Source organism: Erpetoichthys calabaricus, chromosome 17 (assembly GCF_900747795.2).
Source record: "Erpetoichthys calabaricus chromosome 17, fErpCal1.3, whole genome shotgun sequence".
Classification (NCBI taxonomy): domain Eukaryota; kingdom Metazoa; phylum Chordata; class Cladistia; order Polypteriformes; family Polypteridae; genus Erpetoichthys; species Erpetoichthys calabaricus.
In genome coordinates, this window is record NC_041410.2 from 97,502,869 (window position 1) to 97,517,099 (window position 14,231).

The 14,231-nt window shown below is 40.1% G+C and overlaps 1 protein-coding gene and 1 long non-coding RNA gene across 2 annotated transcripts in view; one reads left to right on the forward strand and one right to left on the reverse strand.

Moving 5' to 3' along the window:
* The window catches only part of acp5a (acid phosphatase 5a, tartrate resistant), a 28,483-nt gene extending 23,170 nt beyond the window's left edge, over positions 1 to 5,313 (reverse strand). The window contains exon 1 of the mRNA XM_028822502.2: positions 5,192 to 5,313. The gene's annotated coding sequence lies outside the window, so the exon portion shown is untranslated. The remainder of the gene's footprint in view (positions 1 to 5,191) is intronic.
* Positions 5,303 to 12,992, forward strand: LOC114667262 (uncharacterized). The gene is made up of 3 exons (XR_003718718.2): positions 5,303 to 5,485; positions 11,015 to 11,142; positions 11,232 to 12,992. It is a non-coding gene; the product is annotated as an uncharacterized LOC114667262 (long non-coding RNA).
* The last annotated feature ends 1,239 nt before the right edge of the window (positions 12,993 to 14,231 follow it).

Below are 14,231 nucleotides of genomic sequence, written 5' to 3' on the forward strand. Positions count from 1 at the left end.
CCATCATGCAATTTTTTTTTTCCACTAAACACATTTCTGTGTATCTTACCGGGTCAGCAGTCAGGGCATAAACTCTTCCCATGTTTTCTATGTAAGTGGGTCAGCAGAGCCAAGAATTGCTTCAGAAGGGAAGACCCGCTAGAATAAAACAACATCTTAGTGCCAAAACCATCCTCAGTCCTAATGTGGTGGATCCCGGGCAAGTGCTGCTGCCGTCAAATCATATGAAGACTGAGTTAACCCAGCATGTTGCTAAAGCCTTTCAAAAGATGGAGAGCGTTTTATGGATTTGTACCCAAAGTTTCCCGGAATTGTCTAAGGATAAATGAAAGGAGAGACCCGATGTTAGAAAACTCATTTCGGATGGAGGATGTGATGTTGTGTTGAATGACCTGGAATGAGAGGCTTGGGTATCATTCATAGAAGTAATTTCAAACATTTTAGGTAACAATAAAAATCAAAATTAATTTTGAGACATTTATTAGTTAAGTTTAAGGAATTGGTTGTAATATGAGTTTCAGAGTTCACTCGTTGTATCCGCATTTGGCATTTTTCCCTGGAAAATATTGGGGTTATGACTGAAAAAGAGAATGAAAGTCCAGGGATGTTGAGACATCAGTGTGAGGACAGGCAGACTACTGCTGGATGATTCACTGGGACGCATCTGAGGCTAGGGATCTGCACTGGCAATTGAAAGGTTGCCAGTTCGAATCCCGTAAAATGCCAAAAAAAAAGGGGGACTCTGCTCTGTTGGGCCCTTAAGCAAGGCCCTTAACCTGCAACTGCTGAGCGCTTTGAGTAGTGAGAAAAGCGCTATATAAATGCAAAGAATTATTATTATTATTATTATTAAAGTGGACAAACGACAGTGACAAAAACTAGACAAGTTATATGTAAGCCAATGAATATGGTCTGGTGTTTTCTTTACATATATACTTTAAAATGATTAGATTGACTAAATATTTTCATGTTAAATTGATTTAGAACAATATCATATACATAGTGTAATTTGTTAAATTTTAATTCAATTTCTTCATCTGCCTATCTGACTTCAGTGCGTTCGAGATAGGACTAACTGCCGCCTGCAGTACCTATGACACGGTCAGGTAACGGCCACAACATCAGTGCTCTTTGAGTCATACAAACCTAATCTTAACGATAGTGTAACTGGGCATGGAGTGGGCAGTTCATCATGTCTGGGCATTACGTGACTGACCTCACAGGTACTGCAGGCTGCAATTACACTCTGTTGGTCTGATATGGGGTCTTACTTACCCTCGGCCAAAAGGTGGCACTATTTTTAAAACACACTGTAAGAAAAAGGAAAAAAGTACCCCAAAGTCAAAATTTGGGATTCCAAAGTAGTCTAGGTTAGTAGTCTAGTGGGATATATCTACAAGAATTTTGTTGACATTGAACCAAGGATGTGGAATTGTATAATGCACAAACACATACACACCCACAGAGCTTTCCATATAGTATTCAAAACAGTTTTATTAGTTTGATTTTGCTGAACTGTCTTACAAGCGGTTTCAGAAAATAAGAAGAGATTAGACTACTCAAAAAATATTTTTTTTTTATGTTATTAACCTCAAGTAGACTGTAATGATGGAGAAAAAATCTTTCATCTCATGTTCTCATGCATAGATGAGATAAAAGTTTATGATATAATACAAGCCAAAGGTGACCAATACTGTACAATACAAAATGATATGAAAAATTCCCATGGGGAAGGGTTTAAATCTCACTTTACTTGTAATGCATAATCCACCTGTCATTTATCCAGATGTATACTCAAAACAAGCAAAACACATGTAGTGTTAAATAGACACTTCTGGAGAAATCAGCACACTTCACAAACAGGAAACCTAACATCACATTGGTCATGAGTTCTATCTTCAATTCAAAAAACATAAAGGTACTGCCGAGGCCTCACCTGGAGTACTGAACGCAATTTTAGTCTCCGGACTATAAAAATAAATAAATAAATAACAGCGGACTAGGCTGATTCCAGGACTTTAGTGTATAAGCAACGAGGAAATTATGAGTGTTAATCATAATCTAAAGAAACCACAGCTTTGGGCCTCACAAAATTTCTGATTTTTTTTTTATGTGTTAATGTGTGCTGTAGTTTTAAATATGTAATCAGTAAATGTATTTTTAACAAGGGGCCTGCAAGCTTTATATAGCTTTGGGCAGTGGTCTCTAGCTCCAGTCCTAGAGCGCTACTATGGCTGCAAGTTTTCATTCTTACCCTTTTCTTAATTAGTGACCAGTTTTTGATGCTAATTAACTTCTTTTCCCTTCATGTTAATTGACTTGATTTTTAAGATTTCATCCTCCGAATTGCTTAATTTCTTTCCTGAAATGTCACGCAAACAAAAATTAGACGTGACGTGCACCAAAAGAAGACCAGCTAAGTCAGCTCCTCAAACTCCAACCAGTTTCACTCCAACTAGTTTCTTAATTGGAAGCTAATCCTTGTTGTTAATCAAACCATTATTTAATTCCATGCCTTGATGGTGCACTCATTCGGCCCCATCACACATTACCAAAGCTGATGAATTTTCTTTTCTATAGGAACTCCCATCAGAATATTTTGTGGATTTCAGCAGATCAACATTTACTGAGACTGTAGCTGCTGGTAAGTGAGGCAGGATCAAGCATGGGTCAGACATGTGCCAAAAGAAATCTCTCAGTCCAAAATGATTTGTTTTAAAAAGGTGTAGTGGAAATTCAAGCAAACAGTCCACATAAGAATAGAGAACAGTTGTTACACACGTAAAATAAAAGGCAAAAAAAAGTAAATATGTTTCTTCTTGTTAAACTTCAAATGTTTCTATACTTAAGGATGAATTATTTCACTATGCTTTACTTCTCATTCAGTACGTTCTAAACGTACGGCTCTGCCCATACAACTGAGCACATTAAGGCACAATTCATGCCTTACCTACAAGAAGGCAGGTCACAAAATGAGAATAACCTATGGTCAGAGGGACAACAAATAGTTAGAATATACCAATTCAATTCAGTTTGTGGGAGTTACAAGAACCTACCATAGACTATACACTAATACATAGGCAAACATTTAATATAACTTAAATAAGTAGCAAATGGCTCTTATAGAGACCATTGCTTTTTTTTTTTTTTCTTTTCAGACTGGGGTCTCCACCCCCTGCTCACTTCGCTCGTCCACCCCCAGGTTTGGTTTACCGGAGAGACAATTTAAAGAGATTGTTATTTTCATGGGAATTGTTACATATGCATTATTTTCACTTTTACTTTAAAACTTTTGTAAAAACAATACTGTACTTGTCCTTTATTTCCGGCCCCTGGCATGGTTAAATCTCTTTCTGGCAGGAAGTATAATGCTGCTCGTGTTGTGAACGGGGGGTCAGCTGAATGCACGCTAAGGAGATGCCGTCGGATCAGCTGCTGTCTTTCTGCTGCTGCTGCTGGCAAGCTGCGTGTTTTGTTTGTTGCGCTGCGCGTCAATAATTTCAAAGCCTGTACAGCAGCTGTCTTTTTGCCACTTCGTGTCTCTGCCGCTCGCATTGTGAAGTGGGGGGGGGGGGGGGGAGGAGTGTCAGGGGGATTGAACGCACAATAAGGAGAAGCAGTCGGATCATCTGCTGGCTTGCTGCTGCTGGCGAGCTGCGTTTTCTGCTTATAGTTGTTTTAAGAGCTGGGAGCACATGAAGTGTGTCTGCCAAACGCATTCCAATAACTGCTAGGTTAGATGTTTGTGAACTTGTTTTAAATGTTGTCTCACTGCCTTGTCTCGCGGGACATCAAATTGTCTTCTGAGAAGATCACGTCTCGTCTCCCTCCCAAGATTTTTATTTTTTTTTTATTATAATAGAGAGATATTGCATGATGAACACAGGTTGTGAGCTCACTTTGTACATCATTTTTGTATGGCTGCTAATTAAGGAAAAAAGGAAATAATGAAGGGGTCTGAGCCTTAAATAGCAAGTCAACAAAAATTAGAGCAAGAGTTTATTAGCAGCAAAAACTGCTCAATAATTAAAGAAAAGGGTTAGAATGAAAACCCGCAGCCACAGTAACTTTCCAAGGATCAGGGTTGAAGACCCCGGCTTCACCAATCTAAATTCAGCACTGCTTTTCACTGTAGAATTGTAGGAATTAGTACAGTGGATCAAGGCTGTTACTTTAAAATGAGTTCAACAAGAACACAGGGGCTCAGTTGCAAACTTGTTGAGCGTAAATTACACACACGTCTGGAAATTTTTCTTCACACCGAGGACTGTAGATGCATGAAATAAGTTACCAGACAGTGTGGAGGACAGTCGGACCTTCAAAACTCAGCCTGATTTTGTTTTGGTGGAATTATGTGGATAGGATTGGTAAATGTCTTGGGCTGAATGGCCTGTTTCGAGCTCATCAAAGTTTCTTTTTTTAATGTTATATTGTGGTTTCCCTACCTACATCCTCAAAAAGGTTTAGTTTAGGTTGGCTGGTGGTTCCAAACTGATCAGAGTATGAGGGCAAGTGTGTGTGTGTTGGTGTGTGTGAGTGGACCTTCTGCTGTCAAGATAGACTTCAGCCCCTGTGACCCTGACTTGGATTAAGTACATTTTAGACTAACTGACCCTATCTCCCCATGTAAGACTGTCAATAATTGCTAAAAAGTAATAAAATGTGACAGCTTCACACTGCCTGACTGGACCCTTGGCACTGATAACCCCGGGCCAGGAATTTTAGACCCACCATTGGGCAGAAGTCTCGTCCAACGCCAGCAGGTTTACATCTGTCAGGCTGACACTAATCACGTGCTACTGTTTTACTATGCCAAAGGCTCTCCTTCAAACGTTTCGCAAGCCTTCTAAAGTATTTTCTTCCATTGCGTGACCTGTGAACCTGTTTACTGCAATCGGCTTAACCTTGTTTGCCGAAGGATGAGCGAGGCTAAGAAATTTCATCTACAAACGCAACTGGACACTGTGCCGACTCTGCATTTTTTTTAGTCTGTAAATCTGACACCAGTTGAACTACTAATTGTCAGTTTTGAACTGTGCAGAATCAAACGGGAACTTTTATTAACTGAATGTCGCACATTTCGTTCGGTTGTCATTCGGAACTGAAGTCGCCAGGACTCTTGGTGTCGCTGCATCAACTGCTATACATACAGTTTTCACTCTTTTGTCAAACTCTAAACTCTTCCACTTACCCACGTGAACTTCCATATTTTACATTAAAGCATAGCGACTCAGCACGCAGCCACGAAAAACTTCACCCTTTGCCTTCAGAGTTCCGTGTCTCCGTACCGTCCGAGATCGACTGCTCTGTGTGAACGAATCGCCTAGAGGGTACGAGCCCGCCAGTGGCAGGTCTCTGAGGTCGTTGCCATGACTACGACCTTTCCGAGACAGCCGCTGCCATTTTGGCTCCGGTTTTCCCGTGACTGTCGCTGGAGTGCGGTGTGTGTCTTCGCCGAAACTTTGCATTTCAAAATAAACAGACTGTAAGTAATTAAAGCCTCGTCGTGAATTAAATTGCAAAGACAATGCAAATGAAGGGGAAGAGTACTGTAACTTCTTTTCGACGTGTGTAATTCTTACTTAGTTCTGTTGGTGAGGCCTCACTGCATAACATTATGAGCTGCGAGCACCTGGGCTGCGGTGGTTTGCATCGTTTTTAAAATAAGACAGGTGGTTTGAAAACGATGCGCGGTGTTTTAAAGTCAAACACGTCAGTAATACAAGCTAAAGGTTTTACAATCTTATGTTACGTCATCAAGAGTTCACGTGTTTCTTGTTATCTTCCGTTGTCAGTGGAACACGTTTGTACATTTAGGATTGAATCTCGGGAATTCGTATTTCCTTTACCTTACGTATCCTACTTGCGTGTCTACTTCATAAGAAAGCATTTCGAGATTGTGTTTATGTCTCAGTTGCCTGCGTTCCGTGTTCGTGTTGTATAGATGAGCTTGTGCGTTAGATGAGCATGTCGCTTAGTTATACCAAAGTCGAAAAGGTAACGTTTACAGAATGTACGTTCTTCTGATCGAATAGCCAGGGATGTGCAAAATACAAAGGATGCGCTGATTAGGCATCTTGCTATGAAGAAACTACAATGGCGCTGAATAACATCAACTCGACAAAGCAGTTTACTTATTCGGCAGACACGTGTATCCAAAGCGACTTACAACTTCTAGGATACAATTGGTTACATTGCCTTTCCAATGGAGCTCAGGCAGGTGAAGTGAACTGCTCATGGTCACACCGTGTCAGTGGTAGGATTTGAACTCGCAGCATCAGGGTCTGATGTCCACTACGCCACACTGCCTGCATCATTAAGTGTTTGCTTTCTTAAAAAGGAAGAGGCATACAGTCATATTTTATTGTATTCTTTCACTTAACCATGTGTATATGTCAGTCATTTTCCATCCATCCATCCATCTTCCAACCCGCTATATCCTAACACAGGGTCACAGGGGTCTGATGGAACCAATCCCAGCCATCACAGGGTGCAAGGCAGGAACAAAGGACGCCAGCCCACCGCAGGACACACACACAGCACACACTAGGGACAATTTAGAATCTCCAATGCACCTAACCTGCATGTCTTTGGACTGTGGGAGGAAACCCACACAGACACGGGGAGAACATGCAAACTCCACGCAGGGAGGACCCGGGAAGCAAACCCAGGTCTCTTTACTGTGAGGCAGCAGGGCTACCACTGTGCCACTGTGCTGCCCATGCAGTGCTGGATTAACCATATAAGCAAAGTAAGCACATGCTTAGGGCATCCAGGGTAAAGGGGACACCACAAAAAATTTTCATGGCCAAATTTATCACATAAATTATTAAATTAATTAAATTTAAAGCCATTTTCAAAATTTAATGAAAAATGAATAATGCCTCCCTGTACCTCCCTATGCCATCACTGTTCATAGATGGCACCTTACACAGTGCGTTCTGCATACTGGTGCCATTTACGATGGGGAATTCCCGTTTCATGGTGATTCCCTTAAACGCCATGTTATGTCAAAATATTGTGAAAATAATTCGATTCAAAACAATATGTTTTTATATTTTTAAATAATAGTTAACAGTTGATTAAAAATTATTATCACGTAATAATATTTATCGGTTGAAATATATTAGAAATCCCCTCAGAACAACTATGCATCAAGGCAGGCTGGATGCCTTATCTCTATTATGTATAGAAGCAGATGTGTTACGTAAGATTGATTATGAAGATCTAATCAAAGAGTTTTCAAGGAAAAAAAGTAGGATAAAATGATTAAGATAAAAATAAAATGAAGCATACAAAAATAAATATTTTCCTTCTTACTATAAGTATGTTTTGTTTAATTTCGAATTTTCGATAATAAAATAAAATTTTATTTTCTAGTTTGTTATTGTTTTAATTTTTTGAATTACTAGTGTAAGGGGGCACCAAAATTACTTAGTGCTTAGGGCATCTAAAGGTCTTAATCTGGCCCTGCGCCCATGTGTATATGTATGGTATGTTAATTTACTGCGTTAATGTAAAACAAATGTCGCCTCATTGTATTGTGTAAGTGGCACATGTAAACGATTCCAAACACACAGCTCTCTCACTTTCCACCATGGCAACAAAACAGGGCAGCTAAACAGCATCAGGCATCCCATCCCGGGTGAGTTCCTGCCTAGTGCCCGATGCTGTTGGGAAAGGCTGCCAGCAGGTCCATATGACTATAAATAAGGTAAGTGCTTTTAAGCTTCGATTAAAACACACAAACTGTATGTTTATTCAGGATACGCGTTTATGTGTCATCCTTGAAGATTTCCACTAAGGACTCAAATATGTTGTTCCTTTGAAGTCATTTGCGAGCAATTTTGTACCATTTATTTTTTTTAATGCCAAAGAATTCTTTTGAATTGGCTCACAGACCATGCATTATGAAACGTGGTAGCGATGCGTATGTATTTAATATTACTTTTCAAATACAGATTAGCGTGTACAGATTTTGTCGCACATATGGGATAGGAAGCCCTCGTGTTTATTTTTTTCACCTGGCAGTTCTGTAATTACAGGCAGTCACAACTACATTCATTAGGTTGAGAGTCTAATTATTAACTGGGATACACATTTCTGATGGTACATTGCATATACCACACCCAGTTTTTGCTTTTCACTTACTAAACACTGATTACCGATAGCACTTGATTTCTCCCCAGCTGGAACTTTGCACTATAAAGGTGTACTGCCGTTGGTATGAAGGAGCCCCGGGAGCATAAAGTGTTGACGTAAGTGCAGGTTTTTTGGCACATTTTACAATAAAGTGATATAATAAACTATTTCCTTTGAGGCCTTCAATAAAGGAGTAGGAAAACTGTTTAGATGTATAAACTTAATCTATATTTGTTACTAGCAGAGGTACCCAGCATTGCTTAGGAAATTTTATATTACATTCCTGACATAGAAGAAAAATAAAAAAAGAAGAGTTGCATTGGAAACAACAGTTTGTCTTAAAAAGCAGTTTGAGACACAACACTATTAGTTTTTGAATTGGGATAAAGACATATTCATATTTTTTCCAGTTTAAGCTCTTGAACATGCAACATAAAGTTGATGTGGGAAAGAAAGGTTAGCAACAACAGCCAGCATTGTTGATGGACACTGGAAAGGCAAGACATATATATTAGAACAAGCTTGACAATCCTATTCACTCATTTTAATTGAAAAGGCACATCTGTAGGAATGATGGGTAACTACGGTATGAAAGCATTTTCTTTGTAACAGCCTTTTTCATTTAGCAACATGAGGCAGAAGAATTTTGAGACTGCTGCACGGGAGGCTGCTGTTCTATTTGTGGCTGATGGGTTTCTTCTCGGACTGGCTCTTCATTTTGGTGGCATTTGTTAATCTTCATTCTGTAAGTAAGACAGGTTAGATATAACCCTGAAGAAAAGTGCCTTTTTTATCTTTCTAAACATTCCCTACTGCAGAACTCGCAATCAAAAACATGTTAGTAAGGCGTAAATCTTGTGATGTCTACACTGAATGCTTGTTTCCAGCCCTGTTATAAAGTGTTATTGGCGCTGGCTAACGCTTTTTAAATGGCCTTGAGGATTGAATTTGAAATTAAGCCTTATAAAGTACATATCCACATTAATAAAGTAACTTTGATGAAAGTTTTGAATGTCATTTGTGCATTAGTTTGGATTTATTTAATTAGCCAATGTGATTTCTCCATTAGTGGACCGCCAATTCAAACTGCCCCCCTCTAAAAGCTTTTATGTCTTCTTTCCCTGAAAGTGTAGAAAGTTTTTCTTCCTTTTGTTTGTGGCTGGATTCCAATTGGTAATTGGCCAAACCAATCAGATTGTGAGACAAAAGGACTGGAAAATACAAGCTTGGCACTCCCAGAAACCCCTGAGGTAGGCTTTGTGCTTGCTGACAGTGCTCTGCCCAGACGTTTGTTGATGCTACCAAACACTGCAGTCTTATTGGTCAATTGCTGAATGTAGGTGGGCCTATTCTGGCTGTAGGACTGATAAAGTTTTTCAACAAAAAAGTAGTCGTTGACTTACCTGTTTGATGGGAGGATGAATTCTGAAAAGTTTCATGGCATTTGCTTGTAACACATCCACATGAGTAAAGAGCAAACAGACAAGCAGACACAGAGGTTTAAATTTTTAATAAACTAGCAGGAGTACCCGGCATTGCCCGGGAATCTATAACCGGTGAATTTCCTAAATGAAAGAAACAGAACATAGAAATAGAACAAACAGTTTTCTGATTGACAATTTATTGTAATAGGTAATATAAGTGGTCATTCCAGAGCCTTTGGATACACTATATTTTTTGTTTTGCCTTCTGGTGCGAAAATGATCAAATTCTGAGGATTGCCTGCTGTAGAACATGCTACGTAGAGTTGTCCATGTGAAAAGTATGGATTTTCCAAATTGATTCGTTTAACTTGCAGTGATTGCCCTTGATTGACATAGTAAAAGCCAAGCGAACTTGAAATTGTAGCCATTTGAAATGAAAGGGTAAACCATTCGGAACTGGCGGAATTCTTGGTATGAAAACATCTTCACGTCTTGTGCAATGTTTCAGACGCCCTTGAAATAGACTTTTTTCTGGCATCGGAAGTGGACTTTCTAATTTTACATCTTTTTTTCGGTGGCATGGGTATAATAGCGAAAAGCAGGACAATTATAATGTGGTACATGGTATTACGTACGGAATAAGCACCACAGTGAGATGAATGTACGCTATTTACAATACGTCCGAAAGTGAACAATTAGCACCAGTCAGTCAGAAAGACCAAGACTGAAATCATACTGTGAGTCGGAAAGCGAGCAAATAGCACCAGATTTGTGCAGATTTGTATGGCGGACAAACAAACATACATACATCGACTGTTCTTGAGATGATTCATCCATCCGGTCTTGCATCAGCAGCCCTTCTCCTGTTGGCAGACAGCCAGCCTGCAGGATAAGTATGGGGACATCTGCCGAACGCTGTGCCAGTGAAAAGGTGCCGTGCGCTTAACCACGAACATTTTTCCCAACAAAACATATCCCATGACCTCCTCCTGGTCACAAAGGAGCCCCATCCCCAGTTTGGTGGCGATTGGACGCCCGGAGCAGATTTGTATGGCGGACAAACAAACATACTGTACATACATCGGCTGTACTTTATATATTAGAAGTCCATTTGAGAGTGTTTTGTTTATTGCATTTTTAAAATACATCAAATATATTTATTGGTAATGCTCTGTCTAATATGGTTTTTCATTTAGTAGCATGCCTTTTTGAGCTTATGACTAAATGTCATTTTAAGTATGAAGAAATAAATATATAATTTCCCACAGTCTGCGACGGGTTGGCACCCTGCCCGGGATTGGTTCCTGCCTTGTGCCCTGTGTTGGCTGGGATTGGCTCCAGCAGACCCCCGTGACCCTGTGTTCGGATTCAGCGGGTTGGAAAATGGATGGATGGATGAATTTTCCACAGTTGTTTTTTCTTCTTCTTTTTTTTTTTTTTTTTAACAGGATAAACAAAATACATGTAAAGGCCAATTATTGGACATCTGTACTCGGGACTGAGTTCTCTCTTCATATAAATGAACCAGAAATGACACACCCTTGAAAGAAACTAAAGCGAAACATCCAATAAACTAGTAAGAATCTGCACATTACATGTTTGAAGGAACGCAAAATGTGTTGGTCAAGACTAACAACTTCTTGTTTTTATTTTTTTATCTTATAGGAGTGGCCAATGGATGCCCCTTTACACTGAAAGGCCGCTTTTTTGAGTCCATCTGCCCTTCACAAATTATTGATGTTAAGTTACTGACAGCCTCGCATGCTTAGACAATGCCGTTTTAAGACACAGGTTGCCAGGGACTGGCATACTGTGCACATGTGCAATTCAGGGGAAGAATGGGCAAGACGAAAGACTTAAGTGCCTTTGAACGTGGTATGGTAGTGGGTGCCAGATGTGCTGGCATGAGTGTATCAGAAACCTCAAACCTTTTGGGGTTTTCACGTACAACAGTGTCACGAGTGTATCGAGAATGGGCTGCCACTCAAAAAACATCCAGTCAACGGTGGACTTGTGGTCGGAAGCAGACTGTGGATAAAACGGGCAAAGAGAGGCTGACACAACTTGTGCAAAGTAACAGGGAGGCTACAATCCGCCAGTTAACAGCCGAGTACAACAGTGGAGCTAAAAGAGTGATATCAGAACGTACCACTCGTCGTACCCTGGCACAGATGGGATATACAAAAGTTAGCACACTATGTCGGAAATAGATGCTTTCAGAATAAATTAATCAAGGTACTTGTACAAACGACAATAACCGTATATTTAAACACACAGGAAAAGTAAAGGATGGCACATAAAATACAAAAAGAAAAATTGAACACAATTGCTACGCTGTCTTTTGCATAGAATGGAATCCTCATATACAGTATAAAATACCACAATCATAAATGTGGACAGTGGCACCGTGAAAAGAACACCACTGATAGTGACAGTGTGAAAGCAATAAAGGTACTGGAATGTAATAAATTTATATTTCTGAAAATTCAAGATGAGCCACCATCAGGCCATTCGTTGTTTTTAGACCCACAAAATTTTATTTTAGAGTCCTAGGAGGTCGGAGTCAATTCTGGCAAAACTGAGTACATGGCAGGACAAATTTATACACCTGCTCATATCATATCCAGTTCATAATATCTGTTTGCTGAAATGTAATCAGTAAAGAGTTCAATGCACAGGATTTGTCAAATGTAATATATATATATATATATATATATATATATATATATATATAAAATGTATGTGTGTGTATATGTATATATATATATATATATATAAATACAGGAAAAATTAAAACTGAGTGAGTTGTGCAAAAAGTTGGACATTAATAATTAGGAATAATGAAAGTGAAATCTTAGTAAAAGAAAAAAGACTGAATACATGCAGAGAACATATAAACATTCAGTCAAAAAGCAAATTTTAATTGAAATCATTTTAAACAGCATAATAAGAAATAAAAAATCTGTGTATATTAGGAACTTCCAGTGTGTTCACCTTGAAGTAAGTCAGCCAATACTTCTGTGCAGTACATCTGCAGCCCCTTTAGAGGTGTGGTCACCGCCCTCACAACTCTTCTGATTGGCTGGGACATCATGTGTTGTTTTTTTTTTTTTTTTTAAAACATACACAGCCCCATAAAAATGGTGGTGACAATGACGGAGGTATCTTATGGTTATTCAGAACTTCACAATTGTCATTTTCAGTCTTAAGAGACAAAGATGTGCTGGAATTATTTTAGGTCACCTCTGTGTTTCAAGCTGCCGTCTTGTTAACGCTCTTGCTATTGACCACATTGCAGTGTGTCTTTCAGCTCACCTTTCTTTTAAGAATGTTTAATTTTTAGAATACCAATGGAAACAATGCTGGATTGATCACCAACTTTCTAGATGCTTGGTTACACTCATTAAACTATGAGAATTTGTTTGACCCTCATTGCCTGTCACTGTTTAATTGGACCCAATTGTCACCTTTTTAGCTTGTAATTCTCCCGTTAAAGCTAAAAGTAATATGTTTGATGTAATGATTCCAAATATATCAACTTCTCAGGTGCATGTGTCTCACCATTGAATGTATCAGATCATTTTCCCGTGCAGGGTGATATTCGTCTTATTCACAAGATGATTTTTTTTTAACCTTTAATTAAATTGACATCAGCCCTGGGTGGGCTCTCGGAGCATGTGCCAACGAGCTGGCTGATGTTCTCTTCAGCCTTACCCTCAGTCAGCGCATCGTTCTGTCCTGCTTTAAGACTACGATCATCGCCCCCCTTGCTAAAAAAAGCCCACCCACCTGCCTGAATGATTACAGGCCGGTAGCACTCACTCCCATCATCATGAAGTGTTTTGAGAGAGTGGTGCTGGCCCACAGTCAGAGCAGCATACCGGACACTCTGGACCCTCTGCAGTATGACTACCGGCCCAACAGGTCCACCTCAGATTCCATCTCAGCCGTACTACATCATTCCCTCTCCCATCTGGAGAACAAAGACTCCTACATCAGGATGCTCTTTTTTGACTACAGCTCTGCCTTTAACACGGTTATCACCTGTAAACTGTCTGCACTTGGCCTGCACCCCACCCTCTGTGACTGGCTCCTAGACTTTCTGACTGGCAGGCCCCAGTCTGTCAGGATTGGTAATAGGATTTCAGCCACCATTATCACAAACACAGGCACCCCACTGGGATGAGTCCTCAGCCCCATCCTCTACCCCCTGTTCACCCAGGACTGTGTTACCTCCCACAAAGATAACATCATCCTAAAGTTCGCAGACAACACCGCAGTGATAGGATGCATCACTGGTGGGGATGAGGCAGTCTACAGGAGGGAGATGGACAGTCTGACGTCCTGCTGCGAGGACAACAACCTCACCCTAGACACAGACAAGACGAAGGAGATGATAGTGGACATGAGGAAGGAGAGGAGACCACACCAGCCACCGTTCATCCAAGGGCTTGAAGTGGAGAGGGTGAGCACCATTAAATACCGGGGGTCGTCTACATCAGTGAGGACCTCACTTGGACACTTAACACTACACAGCTGGTCAAAAGGGCTCAACAGCGGCTGTACTTTCTGAGAAGGCTGAGGAAGTTTGGTATGTCCACTAAGATCCTCGGCAACTTCTACAGCTGCATCACCGTGTGGAACGGCAACACTACTGCTATGGAC